Genomic DNA, 14,307 nt, shown 5'->3' with positions numbered 1-14,307 from the left:
CTTGTGTTTTTTCAAAGGGGAAAAATGAAAAAAAGCTACTGACAGAACCCTCTAACACTGGCTTATATGTCTAAAATATAAGCGGTCTAAGGTTTCTCCTTATGGAGATTGACATACCAGCTCTGGTGTCATGTCGGACGCTGTTCAGACCAGGTCTTTCGACAGACAGCGGTAATTCCGCTTTTGACCACTATGTGCTCATTGACGTCAGCTAGATTTTATCTAGCTGGTCCGGGGTTAATTTACCTGATGCTCGGATTGGAAGCTGGGCCATGCCCATTGCCTTTAAATAGTTCTCCTGAACATTGGGCGTCGCCGATTATAGCTTCTGTCTTGTGCGTTGTTATCTCGGTCTGGAGTGGTGAGCTAGTACTTGGAGTATCGATGCTGGTGGTGTATTTCCCTTTGTCTTATTTACTCCTTCCTATATTTGTATTTTTTTTTGCCCTGCGCATTTATAGTGTATTCCTGAGTGACTGCGGCATGGTGTATATTTTCCGTTATCCTTGTCTGTTCTAACTGTGGGTATTGGTGTATGATCTTTTCACTGGGTGGTGGGCGGTGGTTTCAGCCTAGGGTTGAAACAGGAGATAGGGCGAGGGTCGAGGCCTAGACATGCACACCATCAGTGTAAACTCTAGGTAGAGGGTCAGTCAGGATTTCCCTAGTCTGAGGGAAATTGCAGGGGCCCAGGTTATTAGCTCTTGCCCACCTAGTCTCCCCGTGACATTATAATCGGCCTTTAAAAAAGGGGTTTCCTTTTTTTTTTGTTTTGTCATGGATCCCATGACTTCCATAACCCGCCAGTTGGAGGCGCTGTCCCTACAGGTCACTGAGTTGAGGGGGGCAGTGCAGCAACAGGGACTAGCAGTATCTAATGTGCAAGCTGGAGCGACAGGTAGAGTTGCTGAGCCTAAGTTTCCTTCGCCTGAAAAATTTGCTGGGGAACGCAGTACATTTGTTTCTTTTCGTGAAGCTCGCAAACTATATTTCCGTATGCGCCCGATCTCCTCAGGTAATGAGGCTCAGCGTGTGGGCCTGGTGTTGTCACTTAAGCGGGGATCCCCAAACATGGGCGTTTTCTTTGCCATCTGATTCTGCTGCATTTGACTCTGTGGAGAGTTTTTTTTCCGCTCTTGGACACATTTACGATGATCCTGACAGAATGGCTCTAGCAGAATCTAAGATACGCACTATTTGCCAGGGGGAGCGAGTTGCAGAGGATTACTGTTCTGAATTTCATCGCTGGGCGATCGATACGCAGTGGAATGATCCAGCGCTGCGGAGTCAGCTTATTCATGGGGTTTCTGGAAGGGTTAAAAAAGCCCTTCTGATGTACGAGACTCCTACTTCTCTAGATTCCGCTATGAGTCTGGTTGTCCGCATTGATCGCCGTTTGCATCAGGGGGAGCATGAGACACCGCCTATGGGAGAGGGTTTAGGTTCACGTGTGGTTGCTGCAGGTGAGCCCACGGAGCCTATGCAAATCGCAGGGGTGTCACATGTGAAGCGTCGAGCCCCTGAGCTCAGGAAGCAGGGAGCCTGTTTTTATTGCGGTAAGACTGGTCATTTTATTAACATCTGTCCTCTGCTGTCTAAGAAAAACGCAGGGGCGGAAAACTTCTAAGCTCAGAGGGTGTGGAGGAGACCAATCTGAGCTTATGTATATCCTCCATGGTGGTTTCTCAATGCATGCTCCCTGCTAAGGTTATAATCGCTGGCAGTGAGCTGCCAATTACTGTGTTTGTGGATAGTGGTTCAGCCACAAATCTCATTGATGAGGAGTTTGCGCGCACAGCAGGTTTTAGGATTGAAAAACTGCCTCATCTTATCTGCGTGGTCACCATCAATGCTGCTCCTCTCTCACAGGGGGAGATTACTGAATTTGTGGCTGAGGTGAAACTCCACATTGGGGTTCTACATTCCGAGCAGGTTACATGTAAGGTGCTCAGGAATCTTCCTGCTCAGGTGGTTTTGGGTTTTCCATGGTTGTCTATGCACAACCCAGTAATTGATTGGAAAACTCAGGACATAATTCAGTGGAGCGAATTCTGCCAGGAGAATTGCCTGGCCACATGTGTGTCTGCTGTGACTTCAAGCGTTCCGGAGTCACTTCTGGATTTCGTGGATGTGTTCTCTGAGAAGGGTTGTTCAGAGTTGCCGCCACATCGCCCCTATGACTGTACTATCAGATTTAAACCAGGGGCCAAATTGCCTAAAGCAAGAATGTTTAACATCTCCGGTCCGGAGAGACAAGCATTAAAGGATTACATTGCTGAAAGTTTGAGCAAAGGGCACATCAGGCCTTCATCCTCGCCTGTGGCAGCAGGGTTCTTCTTCGTGAAGAAGAAAGATGGCGGATTACACCCGTGTTTGGATTTCAGGGAATTGAACCAGATTACGGTTCGTGATCCATACCCTATGCCACTAATACCAGATTTGTTCAACCAGGTGGCAGGTGCTAAGTGGTTTACCAAGCTTGACCTCAGGGGGGCGTACAACCTCATAAGAGTCCGTCAAGGTGATGAGTGGAAGACGGCTTTTAATACCCCTGAGGGTCATTTTGAAAATTTGGTGATGCCTGTCATGATCTCTGCAGGCAGAGATCATAGCAAGCCTATAGAGGGACAAGCTCTCGGAAGATGGAACTATACTGACCATGAACTAAGCCTGCCGCGCAACTAGAAATAGCCAGGTAGCATTTCCTATTTATCGCTAGATGCCCAGCTCTGGCCTAAGACCTAAATAGCTAGCAGAGGGAAATATAAGACCTGGCTCACCTCTAGAGAAATATTCCAAAGAAGACAGTAGCCCCCCACATATAATGACGGTGAGTTCAGATGAAACAACAAACGCAGCAGGAAAATAGTCTTAGCAAATTTGAGGTCCGCTTACTAGATAGCAGAAGACAGATAGTATACTTTCATGGTCAGCAGAAAAACACTAACAAAACACCATCCAGAGATTACCTTAAACTCTGGCATTAACTCATAACGCCAGAGTAGCAATCCCTGATCAACGAGAGCTTTCCAGACACAGTAACAAAACTTCAGCTGTGAACTGGAACAAATAGGCAAAACAAAACATGGACAAAAGTCCAACTTATCTAGTAGTTGTCTAGAAGCAGGAACAAGCACTGAGAGGCATCAGATAACATTGTTGACCGGCAAGAAACCACCAGAGAAATGAGCTTAAATAGCGACACCCACTACTGATGGAACCAGGTGAAACAGGAAAGAGGATGACAAGTCCAATTCCACAAGCGGCCACCGGGGGAGCCCAGAATCCAAATTCACAACAGTACCCCCCCCCTCAAGGAGGGGGCACCGAACCCTCACCAGATCCACCAGGGCGACCAGGATGAGCCCTATGGAAGGCACGAACAAGATCAGAAGCATGAACATCAGATGCATTGACCCAAGAATTATCCTCCTGGCCGTAACCCTTCCAGTTGACCAGATACTGGAGTTTCCGTCTGGAAACACGAGAGTCCAAAATTTTCTCCACAACGTACTCCAACTCACCCTCAACCAACACCGGAGCAGGAGGCTCAACTGAAGGTACAACAGGTACCTCATACCTGCGCAATAACGACCGATGAAAAACGTTATGAATGGAAAAGGACGCAGGGAGGTCCAAACGGAAAGAAACAGGATTAAGAATCTCCAATATTCTATAAGGGCCGATGAACCGAGGTTTAAACTTAGGAGAAGAGACCCTCATAGGGACAAAACGAGAAGACAACCACACTAAATCTCCAACACAAAGCCGAGAACCAACACGACGATGACGGTTGGCAAAACGCTGAGTCTTCTCCTGGGACAACTTCAAATTGTCCATAACCTGCCCCCAGATGTGATGCAATCTCTCCACCACCGCATCCACTCCAGGACAATCCGAGGATTCCACCTGACCGGAGGAAAATCGAGGGTGAAACCCCGAATTACAGAAAAACGGGGACACCAAGGTGGAAGAACTGGCCCGATTATTGAGGGCGAACTCTGCCAATGGCAAAAAAGCAACCCAATCATCCTGGTCAGCAGAGACAAAACACCTCAGATATGTCTCAAGGGTCTGATTAGTCCGCTCGGTCTGGCCATTAGTCTGAGGGTGAAAAGCAGATGAAAAAGACAAATCTATGCCCATCCTAGCACAGAATGCCCGCCAAAATCTAGACACAAATTGGGTACCTCTGTCAGAAACAATATTCTCAGGAATACCGTGCAATCGGACAACATTCTGAAAAAACAGAGGAACCAACTCAGAAGAAGAAGGCAACTTGGGCAGAGGAACCAAATGGACCATTTTAGAGAAACGGTCCAGACCACCCAGATGACAGACATCTTCTGGGAAACAGGCAGATCTGAAATAAAATCCATCGAGATGTGTGTCCAAGGCCTCTTAGGAATAGGCAAGGGCAACAGCAGTCCGCTAGCCCGAGAACTACAAGACTTGGCCCGAGCACAAACGTCACATGACTGCACAAAAACTCGCACATCTCGTGACAGGGAAGGCCACCAGAAGGATCTTGCCACCAAATCCCTGGTACCAAAAATTCCGGGATGACCTGCCAATGCAGAAGAATGTACCTCAGAGATGACTCTGCTGGTCCAATCATCCGGAACAAACAGTCTATCAGGCGGACAACGATCCGGTCTATCCGCCTGAAACTCTTGCAAGGACCGCCGCAGATCAGGAGAAACGGCCGACAAAATTACTCCCTCCCTAAGGATACCTGTGGGTTCAGAATTACCAGGAGAGTCCGGGTCAAAACTCCTAGAAAGGGCATCTGCCTTAACATTCTTAGAACCCGGTAGGTATGACACCACAAAATTAAAGCGAGAAAAAAATAAAGACCAGCGCGCCTGTCTAGGATTCAGGCGTCTGGCAGTCTCAAGATAAATCAAATTTTTGTGGTCAGTCAATACCACCACCTGATGCCTAGCCCCCTCGAGCCAATGGCGCCACTCCTCAAACGCCCACTTCATGGCCAAAAGCTCCCGATTCCCAACATCATAATTCCGCTCTGCGGGCGAAAATTTGCGAGAAAAGAAGGCACAAGGCCTAATGACGGAGCAGTCGGAACCTTTCTGCGACAACACTGCCCCAGCTCCGATCTCCGAAGCGTCAACCTCAACCTGAAAAGGCAGATTCACATCAGGCTGACGCAACACAGGGGCAGAGGCAAAACGGCGCTTAAGCTCCTGAAAGGCCTCTACAGCATGAGGGGACCAATTAGCAACATCAGCGCCTTGTCTGGTCAAATCAGTCAGTGGTTTAACGACATCCGAAAAACCAGCAATAAATCGGCGGTAAAAGTTGGCAAAGCCCAAAAATCTCTGAAGACCTTTAAGAGAGGAGGGCTGAGTCCAGTCACAAATAGCTTGCACCTTGACGGGATCCATCTCAATGGAAGAGGGAGAAAAAATATACCCCAAAAAGGAAATTTTCTGGACCCCAAAAACGCACTTAGACCCCTTCACACATAAAGAATTAGACCGCAGAACCTGAAAAACTCTCCTGACCTGCTGGACATGAGAGTCCCAGTCATCAGAAAAAATCAGAATATCATCCAGATATATTATCATAAATTTATCCAGAAAATCGCGGAAAATATCATGCATAAAAGACTGGAAAACTGAAGGGGCATTAGAAAGACCAAAAGGCATGACCAAATACTCAAAGTGGCCCTCGGGCGTATTAAATGCGGTCTTCCACTCATCCCCCTGCCTGATCCGCACCAAATTATACGCCCCACGAAGATCAATTTTAGAGAACCACTTAGCACCCTCTATACGAGCAAACAAATCAGTAAGCAATGGCAATGGGTATTGATACTTAACAGTGATCTTATTCAGAAGCCGATAATCAATACATGGTCTCAAAGAGCCGTCCTTTTTTGAGACAAAGAAAAACCCAGCTCCCAAGGGAGAAGAAGATGGACGAATATGTCCCTTTTCCAAAGACTCCTTTATATATTCCCGCATAGCAGCATGTTCCGGCACAGACAAATTAAACAAACGACCCTTTGGATATTTACAACCCGGTATCAAATCTATGGCACAATCGCACTCACGGTGCGGAGGTAACGACCCAAGCTTGGGTTCGTCAAAGACGTCTTGATAATCAGAGAGGAACTCAGGGACTTCAGAGGGAATGGACGACGAAATAGAAACCAAAGGTACGTCCCCATGAATACCCTTACATCCCCAGCTCAACACAGACATTGCTCTCCAGTCCAAGACTGGGTTGTGAGACTGCAACCATGGCAATCCCAGTACCAAATCGTCATGTAAATTATACAGCACCAGGAAACGAATAATCTCCTGGTGATCCGGATTGATACGCATGGTTACTTGTGTCCAGTATTGTGGTTTATTATTAGCCAATGGGGTGGAGTCAATCCCCTTCAGAGGAATAAGAGTCTCCAAAGGCTCTAAATCAAAACCACAACGATTGGCAAAGGACCAATCCATAAGACTCAGAGCGGCGCCAGAGTCAACATAGGCGTCCGTGGCAATGGATGACAAAGAGCAAATCAGGGTTACAGACAAAATAAACTTAGACTGAATGGTGCCAATGGAAACAGACTTATCAAGCTTCTTTGTACGCCTAGAGCATGCTGATATAACATGAGTAGAATCCCCACAATAGAAACACAATCCATTCTTCCGTCTAAAATTCTGTCGCTCGCTCCTGGACAGAATTCTATCACACTGCATACTTTCTGGCGTCTTTTCCATAGACACCGCCAAATGGTGCACCGGTTTGCGCTCCCGCAGACGCCTATCAATCTGAATAGCCATTGTCATGGACTCATTCAGACCTGCAGGCAAAGGGAACCCCACCATAACATCCTTAACGGCATCAGAGAGACCTTCTCTGAAAGTTGCCGCCAAGGCGCACTCATTCCACTGAGTAAGCACAGACCATTTACGGAATTTTTGGCAGAAAACTTCAGCTTCGTCTTGCCCCTGAGATAGTGCCATCAAAGTTTTTTCTGCCTGAAGTTCCAAATGAGGTCCCTCATAAAGCAAGCCCAAGGCCAGAAAAAACGCATCCACATCGCGTAACGCAGGATCCCCTGCTGGCAATGAGAAGGCCCAATCTTGAGGGTCACCCCTGAGCAAGGAAATCACAATCCTAACCTGCTGAGCAGGGTCTCCAGCTGAACGAGACTTCAGGGACAAATAAAGCTTACAATTATTTCGGAAATTCTGGAAGCTAGCTCTATTCCCTGTGAAGAACTCCGGCAAAGGAATTCTCGGTTCAGATACCGGAGCATGTACCACAAAATCTTGTAAATTTTGTACTTTCGTGATGAGATTATTCAAACCCGCAGTTACACTCTGGAGATCCATTATTGTCAGGTGCACACAGAGCATACAGAGATTAGGAGGAGAGAGAGAAAAAAGACTGCAGCAAGGCAGACTGGAGGAAAAAAAAAAAAAAAAAAAATTCCAGCAGACTTCTTATAACTCTCCTTTCTCAACCTGGGTCTTTAACACTTTATGGGCCGGTCAAACTATCATGATCTCTGCAGGCAGAGATCATAGCAAGCCTATAGAGGGACAAGCTCTCGGAAGATGGAACTATACTGACCATGAACTAAGCCTGCCGCGCAACTAGAAATAGCCAGGTAGCATTTCCTATTTATCGCTAGATGCCCAGCTCTGGCCTAAGACCTAAATAGCTAGCAGAGGGAAATATAAGACCTGGCTCACCTCTAGAGAAATATTCCAAAGAAGACAGTAGCCCCCCACATATAATGACGGTGAGTTCAGATGAAACAACAAACGCAGCAGGAAAATAGTCTTAGCAAATTTGAGGTCCGCTTACTAGATAGCAGAAGACAGATAGTATACTTTCATGGTCAGCAGAAAAACACTAACAAAACACCATCCAGAGATTACCTTAAACTCTGGCATTAACTCATAACGCCAGAGTAGCAATCCCTGATCAACGAGAGCTTTCCAGACACAGTAACAAAACTTCAGCTGTGAACTGGAACAAATAGGCAAAACAAAACATGGACAAAAGTCCAACTTATCTAGTAGTTGTCTAGAAGCAGGAACAAGCACTGAGAGGCATCAGATAACATTGTTGACCGGCAAGAAACCACCAGAGAAATGAGCTTAAATAGCGACACCCACTACTGATGGAACCAGGTGAAACAGGAAAGAGGATGACAAGTCCAATTCCACAAGCGGCCACCGGGGGAGCCCAGAATCCAAATTCACAACAGATGCCATTTGGGTTGACTAACACACCTGCAGTGTTCCAACATTTCATTAATGATGTGTTTTCGCATGTTTTGGGGAAATTCGTTATCGTGTACCTAGATGACATTCTCATATATTCTTGCGACCGTGATACTCATTTAGATCATGTCAGGCAGGTGTTACAGCTTCTCAGTATTTATTCAGGGTTATATTGTGTGCTTCTGGTTTTAAAATGGACGCCGCTAAGGTGCAAGCGGTGCTGCATTGGGAACGGCCTGATAACCTGAAAGCACTTCAGCGGTTCCTTGGGTTTTCTAACTACTATAGGAAATTTATCAAGGATTTTTCTATCATTGCTAAACCGCTAACTGACATGACTAAAAAGGGTACCAATTTCTCCGTTTGGCCTGAGGCTGCTGTGCGTGCATTTGAATTTCTTAAGAACAGTTTTGTTTCAGCCCCCATTCTTGTGCAGCCAGAAGTATCGAAACCTTTTGTTGTGGAAGTCGATGCGTCTGAGGTTGGTGTGGGGGCGGTACGATCACAAGGCTCATCTTTGAGTGATTTGCATCCATGCGCCTATTTCTCCAAGAAACTGTAGTCCGCCGAACGTAACTACGATATCGGCAACAGGGAGTTGTTGGCAATCAAGTTGGCCTTTGAGGAATGGCGACACTTCTTGGAGGGGTCAGTACATCAGGTTACTGTTATTACCGACCATAAGAATCTGCTGTATTTGGAGTCAGCCAAGCGTCTGTCCCCCAGGCAGGCTCCCTGGGCATTGTTTTTCACGCGGTTCAATTTTGTTGTCACTTACAGACCGGGGTCTAAAAGCACTAAGGCGGATGCTCTGTCCAGGGGTTTTCCGGGGGGAGAACCTCGGGAGGATCCAGTACCCATCCTCCAAAAGGGTGTTGTGGTTTCGGCTCTCACTACCGAGGTTGAGGCTGAGATTGCCGAGGCTCAGGAGGAGGTACCATCTGAGCTTCCCATCAACAAATCTTTTGTAACGCTTCAACTGCCCGCTTAAAGGTTTTGGCGGAGCATCATGTTGCTGTCCTGGCTGGCCATCCAGGGGTTAGAGGTATCTTGGAGTTGGTGTCATGTCGGTTTTGGTGGCCCAAGATCCGACAGGACGTGGTCTCATACGTGTCAGCTTGTACCACGTGCGCTAGGGCTAAGACGCCCCGCTCCCGTCCTGTTGGCACACTACTTCCTCTTGAGGTACCTAGTAAGCCATGGACGGAAATCTCCATGTATTTCATCACTGATTTGCCCTCCTCAGCTGGGTCATCTTAGTGATTGTTGATCGTTTTTAAAAAATGTCGCACTTTGTGTCTTTGCCTTCGTTGCCTAACGCTAAGACTCTGGCTCAGGTATTTGTGCAGGAGGTGGTCAGACTTCATGGGGTTCCGTCTGACATCGTGTCTGATAGGGGTACTTAGTTTGTGGCAAAATTTTGGAAAGCATTTTGCTCACGGCTGGGGATCAAGTTGTCTCATTCTTCGGCGTTTCATCCTCAGTCAAATGGTCAGACTGAGCGTATGAACCAAAATTTGGAACAGTACTTATGCTGCTTTGTCTCTGATAACCAGGAGGAGTGGTCTACCTTTCTTCCTTTGGCTGAGTTTGCCATCAATAATCACCACCAGGAGTCGTCTGGGGAGTCTCCGTTTTTTTGTGTCTACGGGCTACATCCTCAATTTTGTACTTTAAGTCAGAGGGGCTCTTCCGGCGTTCCGGAGGAGGACCAGTTAGGAGCACAATTGTCATCAGTCTGGAGGAGAGAGTTAAACAGCGCTTGTTGAGTGTGGGTGCTAGGTACAAACGTGTGGCTGACAGTAGGCGTGTGCCAGGTCTGGACCTGAGTGTGGATGACTGGGTGTGGTTATCCACAAAAAACATAAGACTCAAAATACCATCCCTTAAATTGGGTCCACGGTTTATTGGTCCATTTAGGGTCACCGACGTCATTAACCCAGTAGCGTACCGATTGGAGCTTCCTACGGTGTATAAGATACACAACGTGTTCCACAGGTCTCTTTTAAAGAAGGTGGTGGGTTCTGTGGACACGGCGCCTATGCCACCTCCAGTCTTAGTGGATGGTAATTTGGAATTTGAAGTCTCCAAGGTGGTTGACTCTCGTGTAGTGCGCCGCACTTTACAGTACTTGGTACACTGGCGTGGTTATGGGCCTGAGGAGAGGTCCTGGGTACCAGCCTTGGACATTCATGCGGATCGGCTGGTCAGGTCACCGTCGCCATCCGGACAAGCCGGGTCCTATAAGCCATGAGGGCCCTGGGGTCCCTCGTAGAAGGCGGGGTACTGTCATGTCGGACGCTGTTCGGACCAGGTCGTTCGACAGACAGCGGTAATTCCGCTTTTGACCACTATGTGCTCATTGGCGTCGGCTAGATTTTATCTAGCTGGTCCGGGGTTAATTTACCTGATGCTCGGATTGGAAGCTGGGCCATGCCCATTGCCTTTAAATAATTCTCCTGAACATTGGGCATCGCCGATTATAGCTTCTGTCTTGTGCGTTGTTGTTATCTCGGTCTGGAGTGGTGAGCTAGTAGTTGGAGTATCATCGCTGGTGGTGTATTTCCCTTTGTCTTATTTACTCCTTCCTATAATTGTATTTATTTTGCCCTGCGCATTTATAGTGTATTCCTGAGTGACTGCGGCGTGGTGTATATTTTCCGTTATCCTTGTCTGTTCTAACTGTGGGTATTGGTGTATGATCTTTTCACTGGGTGGTGGGCGGTGGTTTCAGCCTAGGGTTGAAACAGGAGACAGGGCGAGGGTCGACGCCTAGACATGCACACCATCAGTGCAAACTCTAGGTAGAGGGTCAGTCAGGGTTTCCCTAGTCTGAGGGAAATTGCAGGGGCCCGGGTTATTAGCGCTTGCCCACCTAGTTTCCCCGTGACATCTGGCTTGTCAAGGTAAGGAGGCTTATTCGCCCTGCAATGCTCCTCTGGGAAATGTAATATGCAAATTGCCTCTTCAGAGAAAAAGAGGACTTAAACTCTATAGTGCCACCTGTTGGAAGTAGCGATCCTACAAGTCACAATCAACCCTTTAACGAGTCGTGCAATATGACTTAGGATAAAAGCAAAATCAGTATCTCAATTGAGATCAAGATTTGGCTTTTATCCATTTGCTAGTGTTTTCCTAGGGTGTGACTTATTTGTGCAAAGAATCGCTTTCTGAAACAGGCCATGACCCAACCAATCGTTCCAAGAATAGTAACCAGCAGAAGGATCCAGGGACCAGCAAGAGGCAGGTTCAACCAAAAGGTACCCTTCACCTCAAACCAGCAGAATACCAACAAGGGGCTAAGCTAGGGAGCTCAAGCTCTGGAGCCTTGGATACAGCAAACTGTTGCCTTGAAGCTGAAGGAAGTGGATGAAAAACTAATGGACATGTGTGTTCCGAAAACAGGTGCTGATGGACGAAGGCTTCTCCAAGTCTCCAAGAAACCCTAAGAATCCAAGTCTTCGATAGATTTGATACATGACTGTCATCTTTAGAAGGTATTACCAGGCAGTGGAAACAGAGAGCCCGGAAGTAGACGGAGCAGCTCTGCAAGTAAGTACTTCCAGGCAGTGGCGGCTGCCGACAGCGATAACAGCTGATCAACGGGAGTGCCAGTTCTCGGACCCTGGCCATTCAGACTAGATGACCTATCCACAGGATAAGTCATCAAGTCTGATCGGCCTATGGATAGGTCATCAATATAAAAGTAGTGGACAACCTCTTTAAGAACTCATGTGAACACTCCTTCTGTGACTAAATGAGCAGTTAGGTTGAGGTTGAGCAGTCATGCCAGACTCCTTGGTCTCCAAGAAACTCAGAACGTTCCTGTACCTTCATTTGCAATAACTCATGGACTCATCTGAGGAAGGGCTTTTTTATGATGGTTGAAAGTGCAAAAACATTACCCACAGATAGGAGAACTTTAATTCTATAATATGCATCAAGATGTTATTACATCTCAGGTATAAATGTTGGAGCAGTGTAAACTTGATTTGATTAATTCTGTTTCAAGTCTCTATAAAAAGGTAAAACATTGACATTGAGAAAAATCTATAGTGTAACTTCTGTAGGCGAGCTACTATATATTGCATACTTTTTCCCAGGGAACGTTTCTGGTAAGACTCCCCATACAATGTGGATCTATATAGAGAGAACTAGAACTTTCTGCGAGACAACTCAAGCTCCAAAAATGTTTCTTTCCAAACAGTCTATAAAAACCTATCTACAGAGGGAGGACGGCATATACCATGACAATTTTATGAATTCTAATACATGAATTAAGTACAAATACCCCAGAAATCAATCAATTCAAGAGGACCCTACAGTCTGTTAAGTTTATCTCAAGATAGTTCACATCCGCATTGACGAGACTGAAAAAAAAAATTAGATTATTACCATTTTGCTCATGTATTTACAAACATTGTATGTTATGTCTTCATCCCAAGGGGCACAATGAATGGCTTCAAACCTCATAATGATGTACATGGAAGCCATAACAACGTTCCTACATATTAACGGCCATGTCTTAAACAGATGCTCTGCAATTATAAAGCGCTAATATAGACTTGTATATCAAAACATAGAAATAAAGGATAGAGGGGGGACATTGCAGTGCATGGTAATACGGTATTTATTGTAAATGTGTCTAGGACGGTGAAGAGAATGAACACTTCTCTTCTCTAGAAGGGTGCGAAAGTAGCCAGATAGGCATATGGTAATCCCAAGATACAAAATGACTGACGCAGTATACTCCTAATTCTGCTTTTTACTAGTAGCTGACAGATGAGCTTCATTAAAAATTAAGAATTAAGGAAAGTTTAAAATAATAATGAAGACTATTGGGTAGATACACAGTGGAGTATGATGTTGGCTGGTAGAGGATAGATTTAGGAACCACAGACATAAAATATGCCTTAACAAGAAACAATATTTTTAGAAAATGAGTTTTCTTTCACCTTATCTGGAATTTTTGTATGATAATCACCTGGGAAGACATTCAACAATCAGAAATTTTGGCTGATTGACATAACATTAAAACCGGAATTAATTTTCTAAATATTATTTTTTTAAAGGCAAGGATGTAACAAACGGAGAACGAGACCTACTCACCTTCCTTCACCCCATGGATCCAGCTCAGGCCAGTCCGGATGTCTGCAATGTCCTGATATCAACAGGACCAATGAAGCCAGTGATTAGTTGCAGAAGTCAGGTGACTAGAGGAGTGTGTCAACAGAGGTTTCTTTGATGATGCGCTCTTTAGTCACCTGACTGCTGTAGCCAATCAGAAGCTTCAGTGGTCCTATAGACATCTGGATGGCACAGACATTGCTTCCTAAACCGCCACAGATCTCCAGGGTTGCCTGTTCTGGACCTATGATAGTGATGGAAAGCAAGTAGGAGTATTCCTCTGTTTTGTTTTTTTTAAAGCATGATTGTTTTTGAAATAAACAAACAAAAAAAAACGCGACTTTTGGCAGTTTCACACCAGTTTGAAGCAGTTCCTCTATAATGGGCAAAGCTGGGGTGGAACGGAACATGGCTAACTTTACACGTCAAATTCAGCAAAAGTGCTAGAGTTTTTTTTATGGCAGAATTGCAATTTTTTTGGTGAGACGCTTGCTACAGAGAAGATGTGCTAAATTCAGTGTATCGTACTCCAACAAGCCTTTCATTAACACTGGACGTGCACATTCTTAATAAATTGGCCCCAAAGTGATTGGTTATGGTTGGAAATTAGTTTTAAAGGGAACCAGTCACAAGTTTTTGAGCCTATGAACAAATGCCACCACCTTCAACTGCCCCTGTGCTGCATTCCACAAATGTGTCTATCAGCTCCTGACTCCCCCTGTAAGCACCCAAAAATACGATTTGATATTCTCCCTTATTGCATGTAAATGAGAGTCATCCGTTCCAATGGACGTCCTTGCTGCGGTGTCTGTCGTTTTGGCTGCTAATCTTTTAGTCGGAACCATTTGAAACTTTTTCCTACAAAGCAATGCCTCAAGTCAACTTAGCTTATAATAATAATAATAAATCTTTATTTTTA

General features: G+C 45.8%; 1 protein-coding gene across 4 annotated transcripts in view; it reads right to left on the bottom strand.

Annotated features, from left to right (window-relative positions):
• The window catches only part of ZSWIM7 (zinc finger SWIM-type containing 7), a 123,249-nt gene that overhangs the window by 82,191 nt on the left and 26,751 nt on the right, over positions 1-14,307 (bottom strand). The gene's annotated exons all lie outside the window — the stretch shown is intronic.

Source organism: Ranitomeya variabilis, chromosome 3, assembly GCF_051348905.1.
Source record: "Ranitomeya variabilis isolate aRanVar5 chromosome 3, aRanVar5.hap1, whole genome shotgun sequence".
NCBI lineage: Eukaryota > Metazoa > Chordata > Amphibia > Anura > Dendrobatidae > Ranitomeya > Ranitomeya variabilis.
Note: the sequence above shows the minus strand (reverse complement) of the source record. Positions and strands in the feature narration are given on the sequence as shown.